Genomic DNA, 19956 nt, shown 5'->3' with positions numbered 1-19956 from the left:
AAGAAAGTATTGTCAGTAAATAAAATAACTATCATTTGTTGTTGTTGTTGTTGTTGTTGTTGTTGTTTTTTGCTCTTCATAATTCTACAAGGGTCGATCATATCGAGACCTAACGACCCGAATTGGTTGTATTCAAAGTTATAGATTTTATACAAACACGTTTTCACCCTTAAAACGTTGTTGTTGGTTTTTTGGGTTTTTTTGTTGTTGGTTTTTTAATAATATACCGGTATGCTAATTCTGAATGTTACCATCAGTGTAATATATGTCCTGTTCAGATATAATTCATAGGAAGAAGAAGAAGAAAGCCTCACCTACAACAGCAACAACAACAAAAGAAAACAGTTTGTTTTATTTAACGACACTACCAGACCACATTGATTTATTAATCATCGGCTATTGGATGTCACACATTTGGTAATTTTACCATTAGTAGCAAGGAATCTTTTATATACATCATTCCATAGACATGATAGCACACACCACGGTCTTTGGTGTACCAGTCCTGGTGCACTGGATGGAATGAGAAATAGCTCAGTGGAGCCACTGACGGGGATCGATCCCAAACTGACCTTGCATCAAGCGAGTGCTCTTCCACTCGCCCCGCACAATATATATATTTTATATATATAATTTTTTTTAAAAATAAAATAAACAAATAAAGAGGTGAGGTGGTTTTGTTTGTTTAATTGTTTGTTTTTGTTTTGATTTTGTTGTTGTTGTTTGTTTTGTTGGGGGGTCTTTTTGGAGGGGTGGGGGTTGGGGAATTTTTGTTTTCGCCCCACCCCTACCATTAGGCTGATATCGACACATTATTGGTATAATTGGGTCAACGTTAAGCAACCTGCTTCCCTTAGTCCATTACGTGTCACAATGACCACGTGATTGACACCTGCTAACAGCTGATAAGTAACATTATTAATGTTGTGAGAATAGTAAGTCTGTTAAAACAGTCATGAGAGGAATTAGGGGACGGTCCAGGTTGGTACCTTCTCTTAAGCATTTTCACAGCGAAATGCAAACCTGAAAACATTAACCGGCCTCGGTGGCGCAGTGGTTAAGCTAACGGACTACAGGCTGGTAGGTACAGGGTTCTCAGCCTGGTATCGGCTCCAACCCAGAGCGAGCTCAGTGAGTAGGTGTAAGGCACACTCTTCTCTCTCACTACCGTAACCACTAACCAACTAACAACTAACCCACTGCCCTGGACAAACAGCCCAGATAGCTGAGGTGTGTCCCCAGGACAGCGTGCTTGAACCTTAATTGGATATAAGCACGAAAATAAGTTGAAATGAAATGAAAACATTCATTCAACTGTCCCTGGGGGGGGGGGAGGGGGACGGGGACGTAGCCCAGTGGTAAAGCGCTCGTTTGATGCGCGGTCGGTCTAGGACCGATCCCTGTCAGTGGGGCCCATTGGGCTATTTCTCGTTCCAGCCAGTATATAACGATTGGGATATCACGAACCGTGGCATGTGCCACCCTGTCTGTGGAATGGTGCATATAATATGAAATATCCCTTGTTACTAATAGAAAAATGTAGCGGGTTTCCTCTCTAAGACAATATGTCAAAATTACCAAATGTTTGACATCCAATTAGACTATGATTAACAAATCAATGTGCTCTAGTGGTGTTGTTAAACAAAACAAACCTTAACTTTTTTCATTTGTCCCTCGCTCATATTTAATATCAAGTACTCCATCCACCACATATTATACCGAATAACTATGCATGTTCTTACATTTTGCTGTCAATTTAAACAATTGCTTTAATAATCTATAAATAGTCGCCTGAAACGATTGAGCTGTAGCATTAACTAGTCTGAGGCGCGATGGGTTGTATCTAGATCTGGACCCATCGGACAAGTTTATCGTCTCAACCAAAGCCACGAGAAATATATATATATATATATATATATATATATATATACATGTGTATATATATATATATATATATGTGTGTGTGTATATATATATAAATATACTTGAAAAGTACTGGAATTTCTGTTCACCAGGTCTGTATATACACATACACATACACATACACATACACATACACATACACATACACATACACATACACATACACATACACATACACACACACACACACACATACATATATACATACATACATACATACATACATATATACACACATACATATATATATATATAATATATAATATATAACACCCATGGTAGGTTAATCTACTACGACAATACTCAGCATGGAGTAGTTATAAAATGAAATGAGAAGACAAACTTGTGAGAGAATGAATTCTAAACGGCTAAATTAGTGCTGTTCAGTTACATTTAATTATTTCTAAAGAAGGCGACATGTGGAAAGGTGATTTAAAAAAACAACAACAACAACTATAGAGCACATATCCATCAATTAGCAGTACAGACGGTAAAAAAGAAATACAGATTGTAAAAGTTGCACCTGTATTAAGATAACTTATTTTTGCGTATTTTAGTTTTTGGATTAAAAATTCAAGTCTCCCTGCTCTAAAGTTTGAGAGAGAAGTGACTTCGCTCTATGATTTTGACCTCGCGTGAGGCCTGATTTATTTAAGCCCGTGGTATGTGTTGTCCTGTCTACATAGGGAGATATACAGACGATTCCATTGTGCTATTCGTTAGGAGTAGCCTAGCTATTAAATTATATACTAATAGTATAGTAATATAATAAATATATAGGCTAGTATATAAATACAAAATACAAATTAAGTTATACATGCACAGTTCTAATGAACTCGTGTAATTTCTCTCCCTCTCTCTCTCTCTCTCTCTCTCTCTCTCTCTCTCTCTCTCTCTCTCTCTCTCTCTCTCTCTCTCTCTCTCTCTCCCTCCCTCTCTCTCTCTTTAAAGCATACATTGAAGAGGAAGGGAATGTTGATTAAATGACACTGTTTTATTAGTGGCTAATATTGTACAGTAGGCCTAATTAATTATCCAACATGGTACCTCTTACCTTTATTCACGATATCTAATGAGAGAAGAAATCCATCCTCTATCGTCATACGCCTTCATACCTGTCAACTATTTGGACAGTCAAGGATGGGATTCTTTATGCATTCGCCCCACATACAGGCTGGTACCATGGCGAGACGTAGCCCAGTGGTAAAGCACTCGCTTGGCGTCAGATAGTCTAAGATTGATCACTGTTGGTGAGCTCTTTGGGCTATTTCTCCTTCCAACCAGTGCGCCACAACTGGTGTAGCAAATGCCGTGGTATGTACTGTCCGGTCTTTAGTATGGTGCATATAACAGATCCCTACATTGGCATTTGCTGTTATAGTCGGAAGGGTAATTTTGTAATCCCATGGCGTAGAAGCAGCGGGTTTTCTCTCTAATTATCTTTTGTGGCCCTTAAGAATTTTTTTCGACGCCATATTGTAACCGAAATTAAAATGTTCGAGTTGAGGATGTCATTTTAAATAAACCACTAAATTTATATAGCCTTTGATATATGAAAGTTGTGGAGTACTAGCTGATTAGCTGGAATGAAAAAAACCAAATTTACTTCTGATGAGGATTAATCGATTCTACAATGTTTTCTAACTGATTAAATTCATCTCCACTGGTGTTTTCCTATTAGAGCCGATTTCAGTCAGATTGCAGACACGTACAGTGTTTCTGCCAGAAAGATTTTTGGGGGGATATGGAGCTATGAAATTGAATGCAACCACAGTTAACAGGGGTGTATGGGGGGGGGGGGGGGGGCTCCCCCAGAAAGAAAATGGGTTAAGTTTAGGGTTAGGGTTAAGAAAATCATACATTAATGATTAGAGTAATTAATTTTGTAAAAAGGTTAACTTAAGAATAAATAAAATTGGGTATATGGCGCCATACCCGTTTTACCCTCTAGCAGAAACCTTGACATAGGAACGATATACATCTCTCTCAAAGGGGGCACAGCCTCTATTATGGGGCACAAACCATTTTAAAATGTATTATTATATATATAGAGTAGGGAAAAAACAAACCCCCGTACATTTTCTTCCTCGTGGGGGAGGGGTGGGACTTCGCCCATCTCCCTGGTTCCTGGATTCACAATATTTTGCGCCTGCGAATGTGCGGAGTGTGGTATCACATTTAATATATAGTTCAGTGATATTCAGAATAGAGCGATCGTCTCCTGTCCTGGACGGAGGAGCCGGCCCAGGCAGACGCCTGCGCCCATGACAGGCGTGCGCAGCGCTACAACAGCTGAATGTGCACGTTAAACCCTATGACCTGACCTGACCTGACCTGATCAGCGCTCGTCTAGGATCTAAGGATGCGATGGCTCATAGAATCAATCGGCCTCAATGATGTGGACGGCTTTTTTTTTTTTAAACCCATCGATCAAATGTTGCGGTATGTACTGCCCTGCATGTCTAAAGAAAGTGACTTGTGTCACAGCGAATCGAGACATATTTATTCTTTTCAACCAAATGTTGAAATAACCACATTTGTTTTAGACACCAAATACTAGTAAATGTAGTTTAAAATGTGGTTTTGGAAATTCTTTTCATTTATTTTCCCATCACGCAAGTGTTTATACTTTGTAGGTCATCATTATTTTACCTCACTCGCACAAAACGCGGAAGTAAAGTGAACAATAGCGCCCCCTGGCGATGTCAAATGACGGGAGCTATGTCGCAGAGAAATGTGTCACAAAGCCATTCGAAATGACTATAATATTTCCGGGAAAAGGATATTTCTTGTGACGGAACTACGAACATGAAGATTGTGGTTAAATCGCAGCAGGTAATACAGATTTTCTGTCTTATATATGACGGACATTTTGTTTTTGTCGGGACTCGAACCGGGGAATTTGCGCAAGATAAATTTCCGATCGACAACATGACGACAAAATGTGTTATGCATGTTTTATGCGATGGCCATTGTTTTTGAGCTCGTTTATCATTTATATTTAGTTATAATCTCGACAGCGTAATAGCCGAAATGCAGGATTAAAATAAAAAGACGAATTTTAAAGATAAAAAAGGTGTAACATTTTGCTAAACCAGTCGATAAATCGATGCCTATGACTAAGTTTAGCAGTGTCCAGACATCTAAACATCTGTCATATATTCAGGAATTGGTCAGTGTTGAGAGATTTTAAATAGAGGATAGGGTTACTATTTAATGGGTGTTTAATGAGATGAAGGGGCATTTATTTCTGGAATTGTCAGCGTCAGTTTCAAGTTGATAAAGACTTTAAAAGGTTCAGATAAATTACATAATGTTCACTATTTTTTTTATCAAAGTCAGACCTCCCCATCCCTGCCCCCATAATGCTTCTTGTTAACACACCCGATGTAGACATATAGTTTAAACAGTGAGCACTGGGCTGTTATATTAAGCATGTCTTCTGAACGTTCCAGCATTCAGTTCATTCAGGTTTAGGTTTAGCGATAGTATTAGCATGCATGCTGGAATGTTCAAAGTCTTTTCATCCTATGCTGCTTTTCCTTAGGTCAGTCCTATGTGGCAGCACGTTTCCTCTGTCACTGCAGACTAAGCATTAACATAACAGGAATCAAATTTTATTTTGGGGGGCACAGTTGTGTTGCCTGTGAGTGTGATGTAATAACAGAAATTAGGACACCAAGGCACCATAAGCATATGAGACGGGGCGGTGGGAGGGGGTTCTATTACTAGTACTGGAGCAAAACCTTAAACTCGAGCAAAAATTATATTAATATTTTGGCAAAATGTGCTAACCTGGGATGTTTTTACCATGTATTTCCATCAATCTACCCTCAAAATTAGTTGTAATCCATATACAAATGTGTAGTGATTCATTTGCAATTCTATATAGCTGTTTGATAGTAATGAATAAACGTTGTTATCCAGATTCGGGCATTTTTGTTTAATTCAAGCAAAAGCCAGCCTGCCCCCTGTACCAAAATTGGAGCCTGCATGTACACCTATGGGCATCAAGGCAAACATTTCCTTCAGTTGAGAGACACAAAGGTAGCTGAATATTACTTTCTATTAAGTTTTCCAAGTGCTTTGCTGAATTTGTTGAAAATGCAAGACTCGAAATATAGGAAATAAAATATGACCTGTTGTTATTTAAAAAAAAATAGCAGGCCAAAAGAAATATGTCCTGCTAAGAAAAAATATTGTCTACTGGAAATAAGACAACATGGAATTAGGGTATCGACAAGTATACTCGAGTACTCGGACATGGGCTGAGTCTAGCAAGACTCGATTCCATTCACAGGACGTGAGTACCTGTATAAGGAAGAGCACTCTTATTTAATTAAATATTTTTAATGTAATTTTGCCATATGCTTGCCTCCAGTTACATTATATGGCTATGAGAATGTGTGGAATGCAATACAATGACATGATTTGGCATCCATGTTCAGTGCTGGAATTAAGATGCATAATGCTGTTTTACTTTATTCCTTAGTCTCATCGCGACGTCATCTAGTGTAAGTATCGGGGTACTTGGGTCTGGGTCGAGTTTGACCCTCGAGTACTCAAGTCCAGTATTTTGGACCCGTGGATGCCCTACATGGAATGAGGGGAATGTTTGGTTTAGTATGTGAAAAATTAGGTCCTTTAAGGTATATTTTTGAGCATTATGGAATTAAAATATAACAGATTCCCAAGCTAAATAACAGATAATAGACAGACATAATCGTATATATACATTTAAATGTCTCTTGAAAAATGGCCTGCGATACTGACAGTAGTTATAGCAGGTGAATTTGTATTTCACCTGCTATACGTCTAAAAAAAAATGGACTACATGGTGTTTGCTTGTCACAGTCAGTTATTTCGAGCCCGGAAATGGATGCCATTTATCATGTTACCAATGATAATTTTACTATCTTACATCTATATATATATTCAACATGGAATGTATGGGGAAATGTGAACCCTGAAATAATCATGTATACATACAAGTATATTAAATGTTCATCAAATACAGGTAGTAGGCAAAGGCATAGTGCCCATTACACACAGTATGCATGTGAGAAATGCAAAAAAATCTAGGAATAGGTTGAGGCTGTCTGTAATTGTTCTATAAAATATCCTCTTAAAATTGACTTGAAAAAAGATAAAAAAAAATGTCTCAGAAAAGGCTCAGAATGCATCTACAGGCGTCCTAAGTTTCAAAATTTTCACGGGGGGGGGGGGGGGGGGGAGGCCCCTTGAATCCCCCCGCTCGGGCATGCCTTCGGCTTGCGCAATGCTAAATTTTTTCTGGCTATCCCGCTGGTAGGTATATACATACATGTACATGATTTAATTTAAAATGTACTGAGATGTCGTTAAACATTCCTTTCTTTTTCTCTCCTTTGCCACTATTCCCCTGTTTAACCATTTTTGTCCTACATCAGGTTACATCATTACATACATGTATAAGTCCTCAACTGATCAAACTGATAAGTTCTGGTGCCCTATATTTACATGTACATGCATATACTAATCAACAATAGAAACATATTAATTTATTTTCTTACACACCTGTCGAGAACATCATTCGTTATTTATGATAACACATACCTGTTAACACATGTACATTTGTTAACAATTTCAAGACATATGACTGGCTACTCCTAGGTGATTACCAGGTCACCAGTGCCATACCATCCAATGAAAAAACCCAGCACAGTCGAAATAGATTACACTGTGACATATAGTTAACCTGACAATCATTTGTCTGTGACGTGTAAGTTAGCGAAGTAGTACTTGTAAGTGCGAGGTGCACCGAACTTTTGATAGAGAAGTGAACACCACAAGTCCTGTGATTGGTTATAAATGTGAGTGTGTTGGTTGTAAAAAATAATAGTTTCATCTGGGTAAAAAAAAATTGCAGTTTTATTTCATCTAGTACCAATGTGTCAAGTAGCCTTGTGCTTGAAATGTGTATGGGGTACCTGTAAAAAAAAGTACTCGAATTTTGTGCGAAACTAGGGTAGTCATAGACGCTACCCGTTATCTCAGAAACGAGCAGCTTGACCCCCATTTTTTTCTGATTCATTTTAAGTGTAAGGGGTGGTAGTATTTAAATCCGTGGCGTTTATGTCGGTTGATACGTTGCAGGTAGGAGTTTTAGCCACATATGTTACTATTGTCGTCTATGGGATTTGATTTGGTAGTATACACCCTGTTTCTCTAATTTACAGGTACTTATAATTATTTAGTTTGAATTGCATTACCATGTGGGTTTATTAAAATTATCTATGTCTTGTCAGTACTAGCTCTGGCACTCGCCAGATTAGCCAATTGTGAATTTTAAAAACTATTGGCGAATTTTTATTTTAATTTGGCAAAATAATTTCATGTAATAATTGATGTTTTGTTAGTAAATAACTCAGGCTGCAAAATGACCGGGTTCGCATCGCAAAAAGCGATGCAAAATCTTGCGATCGCGATGCAATATTGTAACAATGACTAACAGTTTATGATGCATGTTTTTTGTAACCAAATTGATCTTTGAATTGAGATCGCGGGAGAAGAACGCACTTAGGGGTGTCGATTTTCCGTGATCGCAGCCAAGGTACATGTAACTGATTCGCCAGTGATAAACATTTTTAACATTTATCTCAGTGTACAACCTTTTCGCGTGTGTTAGTATTTCAAATAGAAAATACTGTCGGAATACGCGGAGGATGTTTGACGTTTTAACAAGAACAGTGACGTAATGTACTAGTTTCTACTTCATCGTTGTAACCTAATTTGCAAGCAGCTATGACCTTGTACACTGAACTTGTAGCCTACCGTGCACGCAAATATATTATGTTCACGAATTAAATATACCGCGAACATGCTGATAGCTCCGCGAATTTAATTACGCGTTAACTTATTTCCGATTTAGCTTTGAATAATGCCTATAGATACAAAACACATAGCGCATTGCATGCACTTTATTTTTATCGTCAAATTACCTGCCACGTGGCTTTATACTACAAGTGACAAGTGCTATGCATGATCTGCGTTCAGCGATAGCCAGTAGTCAAAATGTCTGATAATTATTTTGACCGGTTGTCGAAGTGGTCGTTCAGTTTAACTTGTTGTGTGACAAACATTAGCGACAAACGGCTGGCTGAACTCACGTCTGGTAGCCTATCTCGTGACTACAAGATTTCAGTTTGTTGTTTTTACACTGATTATTCTTATATTCGATACATACTTGTGGCTTTCATTATTTGTATACCTAAATGCAACCTATGAATACTACTAATAAATAGTATTTGGTCTAGTTTGTGATTTTTCAAGTTTTCTGCATCATGTATTATCATGCGGACAAGACATACATGTGGACAAGACTAACGGCATGCATGACACGGACCGCATGGCGAGAATGTCTCGAGTATAATTATATCTTACGTGAAACTGTCATTGAAAGAGTTCAGTTGATATTGGTCGTTTTTATTTTATTATTGGCAAAAACTATCGTGAAAATGTAAAATGAAAGCTTGATCGCGAATTATTTTAGCCGCGAAAATGTTTGTGTATACATACGGTATTATCGACTAATTAACAGCTTGGCGTTTTTAATTTCGAATTGCCTCGGTATATATATCGTTTAAGAATTGTCAATTTTCATAACAAAAATGAACACCGAATACGTTGGAATGATCAGCCAAATGAGGAATTTTTCTCGGGCTTCAATCGCACTTTGGATCAGACATACAAATCAACTCAGGAAAGACTAAAAAATCACTTTGAACAAGTTAGATGACCAAGCTGCTTAGCATAACCATTGACAAATATTATTCAGAAATATGTTGTACTATAAAAATTAAACCCTGACATTTCTATGCTATTTTCTATATAGCCAAAAAACCCAAAGTGAGATTCTCTGGTTGTGTGGAGGGGGAGGGGGGAGGCAACTGCCCCCCTTGACCTCCGGAGGATACGGCCTTGTAAACAAGTGACAGTGATGACCCTTCACATGTACTGTTCTGTACTTGTTTTATTTTGGGGTAAGCAGCCCACAATACAGATACATGTATAAGAAATATGCAATTTTATTGAAAAGAATGTGTTTTATTCATGTTTACTCATTTTATTAAAGTGCTAATCAAATTCCAATAGTTGCTAATCAATTCTCCACCCAGTAGGAAAAACTGCTAATCAAAATTTTAAAAACAAATTGCACCCTGTAAATGTGTTTCAGAAATTGTTATAAATTTAATAGACAATTAGTCCAACTTTTCTGGTCAGAGCTAGTCCAGCTTGAGAACCTTTTAGGTCTATTGACAGCATATTTAACAAAATAATTCTGTCATTTAAAAAAAAAAAAAAAATATATATTTATCCTATAACTTACCCATGTTATCCATGTCATAAACCCATGTGATAATTTACTTTATTAACTCGGTTAATAATGGTATGCAAATTTGCAAGGTCTCTAGGTAATGTGTTGTTGTGGATGGGTCATTTGCTTACAAGCCAACAAGACCCGTGTACCTGAGCGTAAGGTTTTCAAAGATTTGTTTAAAATGCGTGACGTCAAACTTATCTGTGCTAATCGTGATGCCGTCATATTATCGATGGTGGTGACTTCAGTACTGTGATTTACTAAAAAACTGAATTAAAATGTTATTTTAGAAGTGTTATAGGATAAATAGAATTCGCTACTCATGTTTTTTAATATGGAAAATATCAACCGAGTCTATGTTAATCGGTATTTGTCGAGGGAGCCTCAACGAATACCGATTAACGTAGACTCAGTTGATATTTTCCATATTAAAAAATACTCGTGACAAATCCTCTATATATTTTAAAATTATATTTGCATTTCTTTTGTTCAGTATAGATATTTCTATACTAGTACATGTGTGTGTATGAATACAGTGGCAGTAGAAGTAGCAGTACTATTGTAGGTTTCCTGTTGTGGGTCAATTTAAAGTATAAAATTAGTCACTGCATGGGCAACTGTATGCATGTGTATGTGTATTTAGCAAAATTAGGCCATGAACAATAACATTTATCTGTACATGTAAGTTAACTACAATTGCTAGGGCCATAAACAGGTTTTAGTTGGAAAATGGGTTTAAATTTATTTGAGGATATGTAAGAAACAGAATACTATAATTTGTGTCTGTTAGATACTATTTATTTTACAATCCATGCAATATTTATTTACATACTCATATACCACTAGAGTTTCGAGTGTGTCTGGCACAGGTCCGGTCTCTGGATAGCCATGCAGTGGCCTGACCTGGGACTTATTTTACAACTTGTTGTTTAAAAATGTGTCAAACTAGCTTTTGCTCATTATATATGTTTTTAAAACAACTTGTAAGATAAATGTTATCTAACAGCCACTCATGTAGTATTCTTTATTTAATGACCGGCCTCTGTGGCGTCGTGGTTAGGCCATCGGTCTACGCGTACAGGCTGGTAGGTACTGGGTCCGGATCCCAGTCGAGGCATGGGATTTTTAATCCAGATACCGACTCCAAACCCAGGAGTGAGTATTCCTCAGGGCTCAATGGGTAGGTGTAAACCACTTGCACCGACCAGTGATCCTTAACTGGTTCAACAAAGGCCATGGTTTGTGCTATCCTGCCTGTGGGAAGCGCAAATAAAAGATCCGTTACTGCTAATCAGAAACAGTAGCTCATGTAATGACAACAGCGGGTTTCCTCTCAAAATCTGTGTGGTCCTTAACCATATGTCTGACGCAATATAACCGTAAATAAAATGTGTTGAGTGCGTCGTTAAATAAAAACATTTCTTTCTTTCTTTATTTAATCCCCCAGTATAATAATTAATATCTCTGTATTTTATACAAACATAAATATATATATACTCATGCAATTAATGAATCAAAGTCTCACCACACTGGGTCAAATATTGATTTAGACAATTTTCACATATATGCAAAGTATTTCTTTGAAAATTATTAAAATGTGGTTAATTTAAAGAATATTTTATAAGCTGTGTTGTAGCCACTTTGTGTAGAAATGAGCAGTTCACTGTTGGCTAATTTGGCAATGGACAGGGTGAGCCCGGGTAACTTAAGTTTTGGTCTCGGATACCATGCATTCCCGTATTTTTTTCTATCAGTATAATACGTAATTAATTGTGAAATCCTGTTAAAATCAACTTCCACTGTACATGTACTACATTATCTTTGTATGACACCCAATAGGAGTATGTATTTTTGTCCTGGGGTGTTGTTAAACATTCAAGCACTCGCTTGATGTGTGGCCGGTCTGGGATTGATCTCCGTCGGTGGGCCCATTGGGTTATTTCTCATTCCAGCCAGTACACCATGACTGGTATATCAAAGGCCGTGATATATATATATATATATATATATATATATATATATATATGCTATCCTGTATATGGGATGGTGCATATAAAAGATCCCTTGCTACCAATGGAAAAAATGTAGCAGGTTTCCTCTCTAAGTCTAAGACTTGTACATGTATGTACATATATATATATATATATATATATATATATATAGGTTATTACCAGAGTGTTTTTCGGTATCGTCAATATCATATATTAGGAATAAAAATTATATTATGCGAGCCTCTGGCGAGCATAATACATTATTTTTATTCCTAATATATGATATTGACGATACCGAAATACATGAGGGTAATAATCTCTTTATCATATAAGCTCAAGCTTAATACAACATGTTTTTGTAAACTGTACATGCAACTTTAATTCCAGTCCGCCATTACTAGATATTCAGATGACGTAAGAATATGTGGCGCGATGTATTTTTGAATGGAAATGACGTCAAACTCGAATGACGTCATTTTGGATGTCCTTACATCAAAATAAAGTTATGCCTAACGTTTTTTGTTTTTTGAAAACTGGACAGCTTTCAGTGTCAAATTGCCATTGAAATGTTTTTATTTGATGACTATGAATGCATACGTCAATCATGGAGTGTCACCCAAGTACGTTTGCTTAAATGTCAATAAACCTAGTGCCGAGACCTCGACTAATTTACATCTAATTTGCAAAGTTATCAAATTCTCAAAGTATGTGATCTGAAAAATATCACATACTTTGATTGCACTGAAAATGTAAGATATTATATGATAAATATATATATATACATTGTATATATATATATATATATATATATATATATATATATATATATATATGTATGTCAAAAAAAAAAAAAATTGACATCCAGTAGTCAATGATTAATAAATCAATGTGCTCTAGTGGTATAATGTGTATATGTACCTGTTTATACATGTGTATTTTAATTATTAATACACATTTATTTTTAAACTAATAAAATCAACTTTTAAACAAAATTGTAATGTGAGACAATAGTGTCTGTCATCAGAAACAGTCTGATCATAAAATGTGTTCGTGATTGTAAAATGTGTGTGTGATTGTGAAATGTGTGTGTGATTGTGAAATGTGTTCGTGATTGTAAAATGTGTTCGTGATTGGAAATGTATATGTGATTGGTAAATGTGTGTGTGATTGGTAAATGTGTGTGTGATTGGTAAATGTGTGTGTGATTGTAAAATGTGTGTCATTGGAAATGTGTTCGTGATTGGAAATGTATGTGTGATTGGAAAATGTGTGTGTCATTGGTAAATGTGTGTGTGATTGGTAAATGTGTGTGTGATTGTAAAATGTGTGTGTGATTGGTAAATGTGTGTGTGATTGTAAAATGTGTGTGTCATTGGAAATGTGTGTGTGTGATTGTAAAATGAGTGTGATTGCGTCCGTGGATCAACTCGTCAGTGGCTGACATTAAGAGCCCTTGTTTCTTCCCCTCACTGACAGAATAACCGCACTGTGATCTGCGATATAATATTTGCATTCTGCGCGAGTGCGTCTATAATTGGAACTCTGTACTAACGGCCATTGGACAAACCCTTTCATGATGCACTTTGCATATGGTGCTGTTTATTCAACTGAATCATTTGACATGTCTGATCATATCAATGACATCCATTCATGTGCATGTAGCACTACTAGTTTGTAGTTTCATTTCGTTTCAACTCTGTGCTTATATCCAATACGGTTTGAGAACGCTATCCTGGGCACACACCTCAGCTATCTGGGCTGTCTGTCCAGGACAGTGGGTTAGATGTTAATTAATTGTTAGTGGTTAGTGAGAGAGACGATGGTGTAGTGGCCTTACACCTAGCCACTGAGTCGTTAAAACTTGCTCTGGGTGGGAGCCGGTACCAGGCTGTGAACCCTGTACCTACCAGTAGGTTAGTGGTTAGTGAGAGAGACGATGGTGTAGTGGCCTTACACCTAGCCACTGAGTTGTTAAAACTTGCTCTGGGTGGGAGCCGGTACCAGGCTGTGAACCCTGTACCTACCAGCCTTATGTCAGATAGCTTAACCATGACACCACTGAGACTGGTTTGTAGTACATGTATGTGTATACATGTATGTATACTGGACACCAGTAGATACGCAAATCAGGGTTATGTTTAAGTTTGTAATTACAATAGGATTACTTGATTACAAACACTCAATTCTGTGTTCCATGAAATGATATTAGCTACTGCTTTAAATCTCACTAATAATAATATCAGCACAACATGTGTTTTTGTCTGTTTTAAGTACAGTACATGATACAGCAAGGTCTTTATAACACAATAATGTTATTACCAACTGCTGAAGGGTTGTAGATCTATATTTAGGAATGCATTTCAAGTTACTTTAATATAATTATTTACCAATTCAGTTGTTTTGAAGTGAATATTTTGAGGTCCGCATGTTTATACTTAATTTGGGCTTGTTTATTTTGGGTATATAAAAACAGTCTAGATGTTAACCTGTAATTCTTCTGAGTCTCAAAACGTGCTATTTAATCTTTTCTTAAAAATTTGTTTTAATATTACAACTAAATTACAAGTGAAAATTATTATTATATTTTTTTTTGTGGAGTTCAGTATGGTATACACGTACATATAAGTGATTACACGAAGTAATTAAATGAGAATTTAAAGGATTGAGTGTTTACATACATGTTAACACGTTGTTCAGTGGGTGGGTGTACATGTGTAATTACAGGTGTTCTTCAGGTATTTTACCTTCATGTACATGTAGGTAATAATGTAGTAATTACTAACCGCAACAGATCACACTTGGTCATAACATTAAGAGTAGAAACCCCCTGTTCTCATTATCAGAGCTCGAACTTAACTTATTACCTACAGCAGTTTTGAAATGTGTTTGCCGTAGGCAACAGCCTCACTGATGACAAGTTTAAACCTGTGCAGTCTGCAGCAATTTTAAACCAGTAACCTAAATTGCAACAAATATAAATTTTCAAAAAATCTTCAATGTACTGACGGCTATAATTTTTATCCACGTGGCGGCAAAGTCCTTGTTGTTTGTTCAGTAGGCGTAGCCTACATGTATGTGTTGGCAGCACATTCCTCTCTATCTCCCTCCATTTTTTCTCTCTCACTTTGTCCCTTCATTTTTCTCTCTCACTTTCTCCCATCATTTCTCTCACTTTTGCCCTCCATTTCTCTCTCACTTTCTCTACCTCCATTTCTCTATAAATTCCCATTAGCATACCCCCTCTGTCTGTCTGTCTGTGTCTATGTCTGTTTCTGTTTCTGTCTCTGTCTCTGTTTCTGTCTCTCTCCCCTCCCTCCCACTATCCCTCTCCCTCTGTGTCTCTCTGTCTGTCTCTCTCTCTCCCATCTTACCGGCCTCGGTGGCGTAGTGGTTAGACCATCGGTCTACAGGCTGGTAGGTACTGGGTTCAGATCCCAGTCGAGGCATGGGATTTTTAATCCAGATACCGACTCCGAACCCTGAGTGATTGCTACGCAAGGCTCAATGGGTAGGTGTAAACCACTTGCACCGACCAGTGATCCATAACTGGTTCAACAAAGGCCATGGTTTGTGCTATTCTGCCTGTGGGAAGCGCAAATAAAAGATCCTTTGCTGCTAATCAGAAAGAGTAGCCCATGTAGTGGCGACAGCGGGTTTCCTCTCAAAAACTGTGTGGTACTTAACCATATGTCTGACGCCATATAACTAAATAAAATGTGTTGAGTGCATCGTTAAATAAAACATTTCTTTCTTTCTCTCTCTCCCCTCCCTCCCCCTCCCTCCCTCTCTCTCTCTCTCTTTCTCTCTCTCCCCTCCCTCCCCCTCCCTCCCTCAGTCTCTCCCTCTCCCTCCCTCCTCTCTCTCTCTCTCTCTCTCTCTCTCTCTCTCTCTCTCTCTCAGCTATGTACACATAGCATTTTCCTATTCAGCTGACACATGGCAAAATTGCTGTTTTAATATTGCCATGGGTGTATACATTATTATGTACATATGATACATACGTTTTTCAAAGTTTGATGAAAATCATAGTAAATTATTAAACATTTTAGATGGGTGGAATTCATATATGCAAGTACATGTATGTACAATGTATGCATATGAGTTGTTTGCTTATAAATAGTTTATTTTAAAAATATATACGCTGGTCACTTCAAACTAGGAGTGTCAGCTGTTAATTTGGCTACATGCAGTACATACATATACAGTGAACCCTCTCTAAACTGGACTCTCTACAAACCAGATATCCCTCAAAATTGGACTTTCTTCATAGTTCCTTTTTAAATATTACCGGAGTAGTACAGAACAGAACCTCTCTAAACAGGATATCCATTTAAACCAGACTTTTTACTTTGTTTAATGGGTGTCCATTTAAAAGAGGTTTGACTGTATATATGTTTGTACACTACTTACATATGCAAGTAGATGACCTACATGAACAAGCATCTTAAAAGATTAATTTGACAGGTTTTTAATGAGTGATTTGTCATACGAGATCACTGCCTGCACCGTGTTTATAATTGTATGACCTCACTCACATTAACCACTCATGTAAATGAGTCAAACACAGGACTTTGAGAATTGAACATTTGCGAAAACCATGTATGGGTTACGCCAAAACAAATTCAGGTAACCCATTTCGTTTTTAACGTAACCCAACGTAACCCGTCATGACCATGTAAATGAAATTAAAGTTTGCTTTTGTTTAACAACACCACTAGAGCACATTGATTTTATTAATCAATGTATGTGAAACATATATTATGGTCATTTTGACACAGTCATAGAGAGGAAACCCGCTAAATATTTTCACAAGTACCATCCCTAAAACAGGATACCACATACCACAGCCTTTGATATACAAGTCTTGGTGCACTGGCTGAAATGAGAAATAACCATATATTATATATATATATAATAACCACTGATGGGGATCGATCCCAAACCGACTGCGCATCAATTGAGTGCTTTACCACTGGGCTGTGTCCCGCTTCATACTTATTTTTATGTGTCTATCCAATTAATGTTCAAACCAGGGAACATTTTGTTGAGTATTGCATTATGATTCACTACCAAGTTTAAGATTTTGCTACAAAATTTTAAAACATTAAACAGTAGCTGTTGATTAATTTTCAGTTTACTAGAAATATTGCTAATCAAAAGTTTAACAACAAGATGTTCCCTGCAAGCATACTGTCCTGGGCACCGTTCCACGAACCGATCTTAGCACTATGTCTAAGATCACCTTAAGTGTATAACGACCGTATGCACTTAAGGTGATCTTAAAGCTAAGATGGCTTTGTGGAACGGGGCCCTGGGCACACACTTTAGCTATCTGGGCTGTCTGTCCAGGACCGAGAGTAAATTGTAAGTTTGTTAGTGAGAGAGAAGTCGGTGTAGTGGCTTTACACCTACTCATTTAGCTGTTAAACTTGATCGCTCTGGATGGGAGCTGGTACCACTGGGAGCTTAATCACTAAACCTTTCATTTCAACTTATTTTTGTGCTTATATCCAATTAAGGTTCAAGCACACTGTCCTGGGCACACACCTCAGCTATCTGGGCTGTCTGTCCAGGACAGTGGGTTAGTTGTTAATTATTAGTTGTTAATGAGTGGGAAAGAGGGTGTGCATGTGGTCTTATATCTACCCACTGAGTCGTTAAGACTCGCTCTGGGTGGGAGCTGGTACTGGGCTGCGAACACTGTACCTACCAGGCTTATGTCCGATGACTTAACCACAACACCACCAAAGCTGGTATCAGTCGGTGGTAAACAGCTCTCATATGAGGTGCAAGGAATTGTAGCATTGATCCACCTCAGTGGACCAGTAGTGTAATGTCTTTTTTTCATTCACTCCAGAGATACGGTAGTATTCCAAATCAATACTTGTGCTAAATCCAGTCTGTTGGGTGTCTGTAGAAACACCATTTGAAGTTGGAGGGGAACAGTTTAGTGGGGTGGCATAAGTCAGATTTTCATCTTTATTTATATTGATAGAGGTGTAAAAAAACTGACATTTTCGTCCTCAATATGAAGGGGGGGGGGGGGCATGTACCACACCCCACCACATCCCAATCCCCCACCGGTGTTCCTACAGGCCAGTGTTAAAAAGCATGGTGTGAACACCGCACCTGCCATCATTGCAGGCATCGAAATTAGCACAATGCCTGGTAATTAACCCATGTACAGATTACCACAAAATTCAGACATGGTAACATACATGTACAGTGATACCTCTCAAAACCGGACCCTTTGTAAACCAGAATTCCTCCAAAACCAGACATTTTCCACACTCTTTTTATAACAATCGGTACAGAAAATAACCTCTCTAAACTGGATACCTCTTTAACCAGACATTTTACTTGGCCCTGAGATTGTCCAGTTTAGAGGGGTTTCACTATATATATATATATATATATATATATATACATGTAGATTAGAAAGAAAGAAAGAAATGTTTTATTTAACGACGCACTCAACACATTTTATTTACAGTTATATGGCGTCAGACATATGGTTAAGGACCACACAGATTTTGAGAGGAAACCCGCTGTCGCCACTACATGGGCTACTCTTCCGATTAGCAGCAAGGGATCTTTTATTTGCGCTTCCCACAGGCAGGATAGCACAAACCATGGCCTTTGTTGAACCAGTTATGGATCACTGGTCGGTGCAAGTGGTTTACACCTACCCATTGAGCCTTGCGGAGCACTCACTCAGGGTTTGGAGTCGGTATCTGGATTAAAAATCCCATGCCTCGACTGGGATCCGAACCCAGTACCTACCAGCCTGTAGACCGATGTCCTAACCACGACACCACCGAGGCTGGTGGCATGTAGATTATGACACATTTATCAAGTTTACATTACATTTTCCATTATTTTTATTATTAAAGTCTTTCATACTCATAGACACACAAATCCTTTATTATCCAATCATATCACTGTTTTCACATGCCATTCAGTGTTTTATGATTGCATGTTACATCAAAAGCTACAGTACATGGTATGTAGTGTTCTGTCGATAGGTAGTCTCTATGACGGCAAATTTGTGTCATACTTTTAAAATGTTTGAGAAACGGTGTTCGTGGTGTCATGCATCCAGAAATCAGCTTCTATGCAGAGTTACTTTTAACAACTCGTTTGGTAGGTACAAGAGCCACAACAAGGACTTTTCTCTTACTACCAGGTCACCAGTAAACCTGGAGAACCTAAATACATACATGTAGAGCTTTGAGGTGGGTGCCCAAACCCCATTTCATGCAGCAATCTTAGTGCAAAAAATGCCTTAAGTCGCAAAATTCTACTTTCAAACTTAGTCACTTACGGTAATGTTAGTACTAAGATCCCTTTATAAAATGGTTCCCGGAGCATTGTGATTGAATCTCAATTGGATATAAATATAAAAATAATTTTAAAATGAAACAATATATTGAGGTGATGTTAAACAGACAAATATTCCTTTTCTTTGAATCATACCAGTACTTACATATATGTTAAAAAGACATGTTTGAAAAACACACTGTCAACCCCCAATTGACTAAAATGAGAGACGTCGATGTTCGATACATTCCATTTCTTTCCTTCTTAATAAAGTATAAAAATGCATGTACCTGTACTTATATATTAAACAGTTAACTATAAAACCCTCCCTGCAACCCCCCCCCCCCCCCCCCCGAATTTACT

The 19956-nt window shown here is 37.5% G+C and overlaps 1 protein-coding gene across 4 annotated transcripts in view; it reads left to right on the top strand.

Annotated features, from left to right (window-relative positions):
- Positions 1 to 4629: 4629 nt before the first annotated feature.
- The window catches only part of LOC121390553 (serine-rich adhesin for platelets-like), a 73892-nt gene continuing 58565 nt past the window's right edge, over positions 4630 to 19956 (top strand). For all 4 annotated transcript variants that reach the window (XM_041522393.1, XM_041522394.1, XM_041522391.1 and 1 more), the window contains exon 1: positions 4630 to 4758. The gene's annotated coding sequence lies outside the window, so the exon portion shown is untranslated. The remainder of the gene's footprint in view (positions 4759 to 19956) is intronic.

The sequence above is a fragment of the Gigantopelta aegis genome, chromosome 15 (assembly GCF_016097555.1).
Source record: "Gigantopelta aegis isolate Gae_Host chromosome 15, Gae_host_genome, whole genome shotgun sequence".
In the NCBI taxonomy this organism is placed as follows: Eukaryota; Metazoa; Mollusca; class Gastropoda; order Neomphalida; family Peltospiridae; genus Gigantopelta; species Gigantopelta aegis.
This window is presented reverse-complemented; position numbering and strand designations above follow the sequence as displayed.